Raw genomic sequence first — 10,298 nt, forward strand, 5'->3', positions numbered from 1 at the left:
GACTACTTCCCCTGCCCCAAATTGACCGCCTAGTGGATGTGACCTTGGGACATGAACTACTAAGTTTCCTGGACGCCTACTCATGCTACAACCAAATTAAGATGGACCAGTCCGACGAGGAAAAAACCAGCTTCATAACCGAGTTCGGCCTGTACTGTTACAAGGTCATGCCCTTCGAACTAAAGAATGCTGGGGCGACCTTCCAAAGACTTGTAAATAAGCTTTTTCAGCCCTTAATTGGCATGGAAATAGAATGTTATGTAGACGACATGGTCATCAAAACGCAGTTCTCACAGGAATTAATAAAAGACTTAAATTCAGTCTTCCAAATTCTACGTCAATATAGAATGAGACTGAACCCAAACAAGTGTGTCTTCGGTGTCACCTCGGGTAAGTTCCTAGGGTACATCGTCAACCAGCGCAGTATTGAGGTCAACCCGGACAAGGTAAAGGCCATCATAGATATGAGACCACCCCAAAAAGTAAAAGAGGTTCAGAGGCTAAACGGCCGCATAGCTGCTCTGAGCCGCTTCATGTCCAAATCGGCAGATTGCTGCCTGCCTTTCTTTAAGGCAATCAAAGGCAAAGGGTTCGAATGGACCCAAGACTGCCAGCTCGTGTTCGACGAGCTAAAAACCTACCTCACCACTGTGCCAACCTTAGCCAGACCCAAGGAGGGCGAAGTCTTAGAACTGTACCCCTCGGCAAGCGATGAGGTGGTTAGTTCAGTACTAATAAAGGAAGTAGATCGGGTCCAGCGACCCGTAAATTATGTTAGTAAAATTCTGCAGGGAGCAGAGATGAGATACCCGCAGATAGAAAAAATAGCATACGCACTGGTAATTTCAGCTCGAAAACTCCGCCCATATTTCCAGGCTCACACCATCATCGTCTTGACTAACAAACCTCTGAGACAAGTCTTGCTCAAGCCCGAGGTTTCCGGTCGACTGACGAAGTGGGCCATCGAGCTCAGCGAGTACGACCTCCAGTACAAACCACAGACTGCCATTAAGGCCCAAGCCTTGGCGGATTTTATCGCCGAGTGCACATTCAGCCTCGAAGCCCCTGAGTAGGTTGAGCACGAGATCCCCAGTTCGGGTGAACCCGAAGCTCCCAAGCCAGTAGAGTCTGAACCCCATGAAGTAGCAGCCAGTGTGGCATCTCTCTTGGTCAAGCCAAGTGTGAATTGGGATGAGGAGCCCTGGATCCTTCACGTAGACGGCTCCTCGAACCAGCAGGGCAACGGGGCTGAAATAGTCTTATGCAGCCTGGACGACACAAAATTGGAATACGAACTGTGATTTGAGTTTGCGGAATCCAACAACGAGGCAGAGTACGAAGCACTGATAGCCGGGTTGAACCTAGCGCAAAAGGTAAGAGCAAAACACATTGTCGTCTGCAACAATTCCCAGCTCGTGGTCAACCAGGTTACGGGCGAGTACGAAGCACGCGAGCTCTCCATGATCGCATACTTGGCGAAAGTAAAAAAGGCCCTACTCAACTTCCATTCACACTTCATCAGGCAAATCCCGAGGTCAGAGAACACTGAAGCCGACGCTCTGTCCTGGTTAGCCAGCACGAGTCACAACACCATGAGAACCGTGTACATAGAAGACTTGCCTCGGTCTAGCATTCTCGGTGGGGCAGAGGAGGTCGCTCCCGTCCTTGAAGCAGAGCCAAGTTGGATTGACCCAATCGTGAGCTTCTTGCTAGATGGAACCCTCCCTGCGGACCGCAATGCAGCCAAGAGGGTGCAGTGCCAGGCAACCAAATACGTCATAATAGATGAAAGGTTGTACTGACGGTCCTACACGCTCCCCTACTTGCGTTGCCTGTGACCTGCTGAAGCCGAGCTCGTACTCCGCGACACCCATGAAGGTCTGTGTGGCGGACACCTGGGGGGCAGAGCACTCGCCCAAAAAGCACTTCGACAAGGATACTACTGGCCAACAATGAAGGCAGAAGCCGTCGAGCTCGTTAGAAATGTGACAAGTGTTAGAAGCACGCCAATAACCACCATTAACCTGCCTCCGACCTCAAATACCTTGTGAGCCCATGGCCCTTTGCACAATGGGGCATCGACCTCCTGGGGCCATTCCTACTAGCAATAGGTGGGAGAAAGTTCCTAGTGGTGGCAGTAGATTACTTCACAAAGTGGATAGAAGCCGAACCTCTGGCAACAGTTACAACCCGAAACTTCTGTTGGAAGAACATAGTATATCGCTTCGGGCTACCTCGGGTACTGATCTCCGACAACGGTAAACAGTTTGAGGATATCAAATTCCAAGAATGGTGCCAGAGTATGGGAATTCGGCAGAGCTTCACATTGGTCATGCACCCACAGGCAAACAGATAGACAGAAGTAATGAACAGAGCCATCCTGGGCAGAAGAGCTACCAAGTGTTTTATGGGCTCACCGAACTACAGAAAAAACCACCACGGGAGAGACCCCCTTCAACCTCACTTACGGCACTAAAGCAGTAATCCCAACGGAAATCGAAGTACCTACACTGTGATTAGAAACATATGACGATCAGGCGAACGAAGATGAGTTACGTACCAACCTCGACCTACTGGACGAGGTAAGAGACCTCGCGCACATCCGAACGGCGGCCTACCAACAGCAGGTAGCTCAGTACTACAACGCTAGAGTAAAGAAGCGAAGCTTCCAAGTCGATGACCTAGTTCTCCGTAAGATTATGGTGCCCGAACCCGCCATGGGCAAACTTGGACCAAATTGGGAAAGGCCCTATAAAGTAAAGAGAGCCCTCGGGGGGGCGTACGAGCTCGAAACCTTAGAAAGCAAACAAGTCCCCCGAACGTGGAACATCGTTAACTTAAGGCGATACTACCTATAGATCGCCAAGCGAAGTGGATGAAACCGCTACAAGAGCCTTAGGGCCAAGACTCCGAGCTAACAAGAGAAACCTCGGCATAGGCAAGCAAAGAAAAGTCGGGCATATTATCAGTTCGAAAAAATATCAGTCAAAAGAGAAACGAAGCAAAGACTATTAAACACTGGAACAGGTCGCGCGAGCACGATAACCCAGCCAAGAAACAGATCGTCTATTCCATTGCAAGAAAATGAGTACATAAAAAAAAAACTTTTTACAAGCCTGGAGCTACTTCTTCCCCATCAGAAGGCGTTTCAAGGACACCCGAAGGCCCTGCCTCACCCTCGAAATCCAGCTCATCATTAGCAGCATTGGCCATCTCCTGAGTTATATGCGAAGTGGATATGGCACTATTATCGAGGTTGGGGTACGTATTTCGGATCATCCACCGGCTAAGTTTGAATCCCCTTCTGTAAGAATCCACCATCAGGTCGTCAAAATGCAGCGAGGTGATGTAGTCCTCAACGGCCTTCTTTTTGGAATCTTCGGTACCTTGAGAAAATATCTACATTTTCTCTCTGATGTCCTCCTGAAGATATTCGACTTGATGCTGCAGGTCCATCCTCAGGTCTGCCATATGCTGAACGACTACCCCCATGGCCTCGGCATCCTGCTGAGACATCGCCTGCCTCGCCATAGCAATGCGGGCAGCCTCTTTGGCAGCATGAGCGGTTGCCTCAACAGCTCGGGTATTTGCCTTGGCAACACGAAAAGCCTCTTCAGCAGCTCGCGCTTGCCTTGAGCTCCTCTCCACCTGGGCTGCTAAGGCATGAATAGAAGAGTTCACCTACCAAAAGGAACAAGTGATTAGCAACAGCAATCCTCTCTGAGTCCATCACACCTGTAAAAAAGAGTTCGACATCAGAAAAAACGAAGGAACAAAGCAAACAAGAAACCTCTGAGCAAGAGACCTACCCGAACTCAGGCCGACCGCAATAATCTTGGCCTCCGTTAGGTACTGATAGCATTTTAACCCCTGTCGTGCCCATTGCCGGAGGCCCTTCACCGTCTCTTTATCGAGAGTGACACCAGAGTCAGGGGCGGCCTCCCCCCACCCGGTCTGAAAAGGCCACCCGTGTGTACTTCGCACCCCGAAGTAGTCCCGCTTCCACGCCAGGACCTTGTTGGAAGTTCGTAAAGAAACATAAAGCCCGGGCGAGGAGACAGGTAATACGCCCGCCTACGCCCGGGAAGAGAACCCGCTTGTTTCTTGAGCATTAAGATGGAGGAGAATATCTCCAAGTCTAAAGGGAAATTCTATTCGCAAAATGGGGAGACTGTCCCCACCAAGTTCCGAATAGAGTTCGGATGAAGCTGGCCAACGATAACGCCGAAGTGGTTTATTACCTCAACGAGAAGGGGGAGGAAAGACAATCGCAGCCCCGCAGCGAGCTGCTCCCAAAAAATCACGATCTCACTGGACCGTGTTCCCAAGGAAAGCTACCTGAAGGAATGAAATAGGTGTACCCCCCAAGCAGATTGTAAGAGATAAGTAGAGATCGGAGCCCCTCGGGCATCATGGTCGAAGGACCAAACCTATCTAGCATCCGACCTTGACGAGAGGCAGATGCCAAACGGCACGAAGCGGCTCGGCCTACGGGTTCGAAATCATCCTCAAGTTCCACCTCAGGATCACTAAGGCAATCGGGCGATACGACTCGGTTTGTAAAACCTACATCAGTCCTACTTGAAGAATTGTCTGAGCTATCAAAGCCAGACACTGAGGAAAAAAGGTAGGTTCAGGGAAGTACTCACCGGAAGAAAATTTTGAAGGCTCCGAAAACTGGAACAAGAAAAAACCTCGAAGGCGAAGAAACAAGCCTAGACGTGAACTGAAAGGCCTGGACGCGAGCTGAAAAGTTGGACGCGAACTCAAGAAGCAAATCGTAGAAGTGAAATCGATTGGGGTCCCCTACTATTTATAGCCACAGCAACCGAGAACCAACAACGAAGATCAGATCCAATCCGATGGCCCGCATTCGCGCCGACCGCGCGTCCCTCGAAACTGAGACGTGGTTGGTGCACATCTTCCCGAAATTTATGAGACGTCGGCGCACGTCTTTCTGAAACTAACGATGCACCACCACACGTCTTTCTGTAACTGACAACTGCCAGCGCACGTCTCCTCACCTTTCAAATGGTCGCGGCGTGCTTTTTTCAAAATTCAAAAGACCCGCTGTCACGTCTCCCATCGGTGCGCCTTTTTGAAATTTAAAATAAACGCGTGCCGCTACGTCTGTCAGTATTTGTAAATAGATTCGAAGAAAGGGACAAACCCACCTACCACCTCGCAAACTCCCTGCACTAGGGCAAGACCCTTGGCGCGAGGAGTGGGGGGCAATTGATGAAGGAAGATTTGACCCGATTTCATAGTTACGCAACACGTGGCAAAGGCGATAGATCGACACAAAAGCACGCCTAAAAGCGCAAGCGCCAAGGGGAGGAGCCAGCAGCGGACCAAAATTCCTTACCAGCAGTCCGAACCCCCCACTAGGAGCCCAAACTCTCCCTTAGGCCTCGAGCCACTCAAGGGACGGTAACCCGAGCTGGCCTGCCTTGTAGCAGTTCGGGACACCTCACCGAACTGTCCTGCCTTGTGACAGTTTGGGACACACCTCGCCGAATTGGCCTACCTTGTAGCAGTTCGGGACACACCTCGCCGAACTGGCCTGCCTTATAGCAGTTCGGGACACACCTCGCCGAACTGGCATGCCTTATAGCAATTTGGGACACACCTTGCCGAACTGGCCTGCCTTGTAGTGGTTCGGGACACACCTCGCCGAACTGACCTGCCTTGTGACAGTTCGGGACACACCTCGCCGAACTGGCCTACCTATAGCAGTTCGAGACTCACCTCACTGAGCTGGCCTACTCTGGTAGAACATGACATACCTCCGAACTCAAGACTTCACCTCACTCATCACTCCAAGACTTCGCCTCCAAGACGCCAAACCGTACCATGCCTGACACCAAGGAAGTTCGCACCCAGGGACGACACACCTGACCGACTTGGGATCCGACACTTGACGGCTGCACTTCAAACGGCCACCTGCCACCGCCGTCTCCAGTTATAGAGATGGCTCCGGCAAGGAATAGTGGTGGTTCTGTCCCATCAGAAAGGATGACACCCGAACCGGCGGAAATAGAGATAATCATATCCGACCTGATAGAGGCCTCAGAGTGAGTGCGAGGAGTGGTTATAAAAAGCCCCCTATCCTCAACAACGAGGTATGTGAACTATTGCGCTATCTGGTTTTTATTCTACCTCTGAGAGAACACTAACTTGAGCTTCGGAGTTATCCCACCGGGTTCCCCCGGAGTTCCCTCACCTTCTCCATTTCAGGCACCCCGCTGCTCCAGTCAGAGACAGAATCATTGACAGCTAAGACCGGCCGGATCACGCTCCATCACCTATTGTTCCAGATATTGGACTTTTGTAGTTCTCATACAGGGTCTGGCCCTCTTCTTTTCCTTCAAAATGAAATTCTCCAATGAGAAAACAATTAGAGAAATCAATACAAAATCATTTGGTCTTGCTCATTAAGGGGATTTTTACGACATGAATGTTTCAGTTTTCATCTGCTGTTGGAATTGCCACATTAAAAAATAAATAAAAATATGTTTTTGAATTCTGTTTTTATTTTCAAAGGAAAAAACAAGTAGGTTTTGTTTCAGAAAATGATGCATGTTTTTGGAATCAATAAAATATTATTATTTTGTTTCAGAAAATAATACACATTTTAAAACAAAAATTTTCTAGTATAAAAATTATATGATTTATGGAATATGATGTTAATTAATCAGATGAAACATATTTTTAAAATCAGATTCAAGAACATATTTTTTATTTCAGTTTTGAAAACAAAAAACATACACAACCAAGAATATGGTTTTTGTGTTTTTATTTTAAGAAACAACATATTTTTGGATCAGATGATTTTAATTTGATTTTGGAACTGACAACAAGAAAAACAATTTACATCGTAGAACACATCTTAAGTAAGTCGTGGTTTTTTCTAATAATGCATGTCCCATGGATGCCTCGTTGGGTGAGTTGCAGATGGACTGCAATGTGGTCATCATGTTTGATGGTGCTTATAATGATGGTCTTGCTAATGCAGCTTGTGTGGCTCTTTTTAGCACAGCGGTACAAGATAATGATAAGATCTCTCCGGGTTCAAGTAAAACTATGAAAGCAGAGTCTAGTTTGAACTCATTAGGATAATTGTATCTGTCACGTATCCAAACACCCCTAAGCAAATTTCAAACTTTTTAATTGTTGAATTCATCACGTCGAACCTAATTTGGAGATTTTTTGCTCAAACAACCCTTGAACTTTATAAAAAGATTTTTGATCCTATATTTTCAAAAAATTCATTTTTACTCTCAAAGTATGGTAAAAGATCATTTTCGCACAAATGGCACTAGAGATGCCATTGACAGTTCGGTTAGATATAATAAAATAATAAAACTTGATAATGCGGCACAGTTCAAGTAAAAGAAATTATTCGAAAAATTATATAAGTGCCACATAAAATTCCCACCTTTCACTGTTCAAGTAAAAGAAATTATTCAACTTAAGTAATTTCAAGGAAAAAAACAGGCGAGTCTCACTTAAAATTTCCATCTATACACATTTGGCCAAGAACAAAAAGAATATTTTTATTTAATAACTGATTAAGGGGATGTTTGGAACCATGGCCGTTTTAAAAAAATATATATATATGATGCCACGTCGGATTCACATAGGCGTTTCAACAAACACCGATATATCTCATTGTTTGGTTCAGCGGATTATTAAAAAAGCGGGCATGCCTCGAAAATAGGGACCCTACCGATGCATGAAATGTTGATGCTTCCCTATCAGCACATACATGAAAAACAGTGATGAAAAATACTTTACCAAACAGCATAGTGTTCCTCACTTCCAACGTGGCAGAAGCGTTTTTTTGTGAAAAACAAAAAAAGTGCCCACGCTTCCAAACACCATATAAATTAAAGAGTAGATTCTTTTGTTTTATAAATACCCACCTATTATTTTTCCCCTTGAAATTACCCAAGTTGAAAGAGTAGATTTTTTTTTTTTGTTTTATTCATGATTTATAAATAAATAACTATTAAAAAGTAATTATTTTATTTTTATTCTTAGTTAGATGTGAATAAATGGAAATTTTAAGTGGAACTCACCTATTTCTTTCCCTTGAAATTACTTTAGTTGAAAGAGCTAGACTTTTTTTGTTTTATTAGTAATTCATTATTTTATTAAAAAATATTATTAAATAAAATTAATTATTTTGGTTTTTTTCGTTGTTTATCTTCTTTCTCCAATTCCCTCTCTTTTTAATAAGTGACAGTGTAGCACCATTAGTTTTATTCTGTTTCGGGTAATAAATTCATATCTGAGTTACCAATGATACTTTATTTTCTTCATTGTGCCTCAACGAGATGGTATCTTTGTGATGGGTGACGTGACAATCGCTGCTTTCCTCCTTTTCTTCTTAAACTTTCACACTTGGAGAAGCCTTCACAAGTAGTGAAAACGCTTGACATAAACACAAGGTACATGCATACAAGGTATCTTATTAAACAAAAACCCCAAATTTGGTCTAATCTGATGAGGATATGGATAAATCCTCTATTTACAAAATTCCACTTAAATCTGACGAGTTTAAAGGAAATAACCTCAAATAATTTTGGATACTTATAAATAAATTAATCTAAATATATAATACAATTAATGTAATTTTAATCTCGTCAATTATTATATCAGAAAAAATTGTAATTAATCAACCGATATCATAGAAGTGGCAACCAATCAGGTGGTTCTTCATCAAATTCAGGGGTTTTGATTGGGCAAAGCCCTTCTAGCATGTCTTTTCGACAGCATGGTTTTATCCTCATTAAATTAATACATAATAAAACTTATAATCGGTAAGAATGATATATTAAATAGTATAAATGCTATTAAATAAGTATTATATTATAATAATATTATATATAAAATGTAGAACATATATAATATAAAATAACATATTATACACAATATTTATCAGGGCAAGTTCAGGGCTGGGTGGACAAATACTACCTATACCCTATCCTCAGTCAACAGAGTTTTGAATTTCCTCGAAATCCACCATGAATCTGATCAATGGTCAAAAAACCTCCACAATCATGGTAGGGTGGGTGAGAGCCTTGGCGAGGGCAGGTCATATATCTTTGATCGTCAGAAGAATATTATATTTGATCTCATTCCTTTTATCTTATTATTTGCAAGTTCAAAATATCGATATGTATGGGGCCGTATTGGCCAATATGTATTGTATCAGGGGATTCCCGATATACCCCTATAAGAGGTATTTCAGGGTCTCAACCGGTTCAGGGGTGGGTGGACCGGACCTTAAACTGGTTCCCCTGAATCAGATTTGACAAAAAAAAAAAAAAAAAACTACGGGTTGTACCAATGTATCAGACATACCAATATTTTGAACCTTGATTATTTGATATCAGATTTTCTCGTAAATCACATGGGGCTCTACTAGAGCGTGTGTGTGTGTATGTGTATGAAGGGAAAATCTTTAATAATTAGCTTGGGATGCATTGATAAAAGCCGTCCAATCTTGCTTATCTAATTGCTAGTGATTGCATTTTCATTTGGGGAAAATGACTAGATTTTCAATTTCTTTAAAACAAATTTCTGTAACAGGTAATCATTAAAGAGGTTACATTCCCTGTTGGCTTAACAAACTTCCACTTATAGCAAATCCAAGGTTGCGAGGAGAATATAGATTGATTCAGCAGCTGCATAAGAATGGTTAGATATAAGTTTTCTATATAGCTCAACCGTTTCCACATTTTGAGAAACTCCAGTGCAAATACACTTGGATTGATTTTTTTTTATTATTTTATTTTATTTTTTTGAGTAGATGGTTTAAGATCATAATAGAATATAAAGCATTTAAAGTAGCCAAACATGTTTTCCCAAATTGATTGGTTTCTTTGTGGAGTACGTAGGAGCTAATGATGTGAGAGAAGATGAGAAGAGTGAAATGGGATGGAGTTTGGCCTTCCACCCGTGACATGATCTAGTAAATTGAAAAACCAATTGTCTGATAAGTATCGATACTTTAAACCCCCTGTGAACTTTGAAGAATATGACTTGATTGGTTATTTGTACAATGCTGATTTTTAGGTACGTTTCTTTCTCTCTTTCTTCAATGGAATCGCTTTTCTACCAAAAAAGAAAAAAAAAATCATACTCGTCTTTTATTTATCAGAGTTGCAAACTGCAAACAGATCTGACCGAATCAGATACACCTTTGATTCGTTAATATTCTGATTTGGATGCAATTTTATCCATCAGATTTGTATCATATTCAGATTCAAATGGGACATTGAATAGCATTA

This window comes from Nelumbo lutea, chromosome 1 (assembly GCF_056320005.1).
Source record: "Nelumbo lutea isolate HS-2025 chromosome 1, American lotus-T2T, whole genome shotgun sequence".
Taxonomy (NCBI): domain Eukaryota; kingdom Viridiplantae; phylum Streptophyta; class Magnoliopsida; order Proteales; family Nelumbonaceae; genus Nelumbo; species Nelumbo lutea.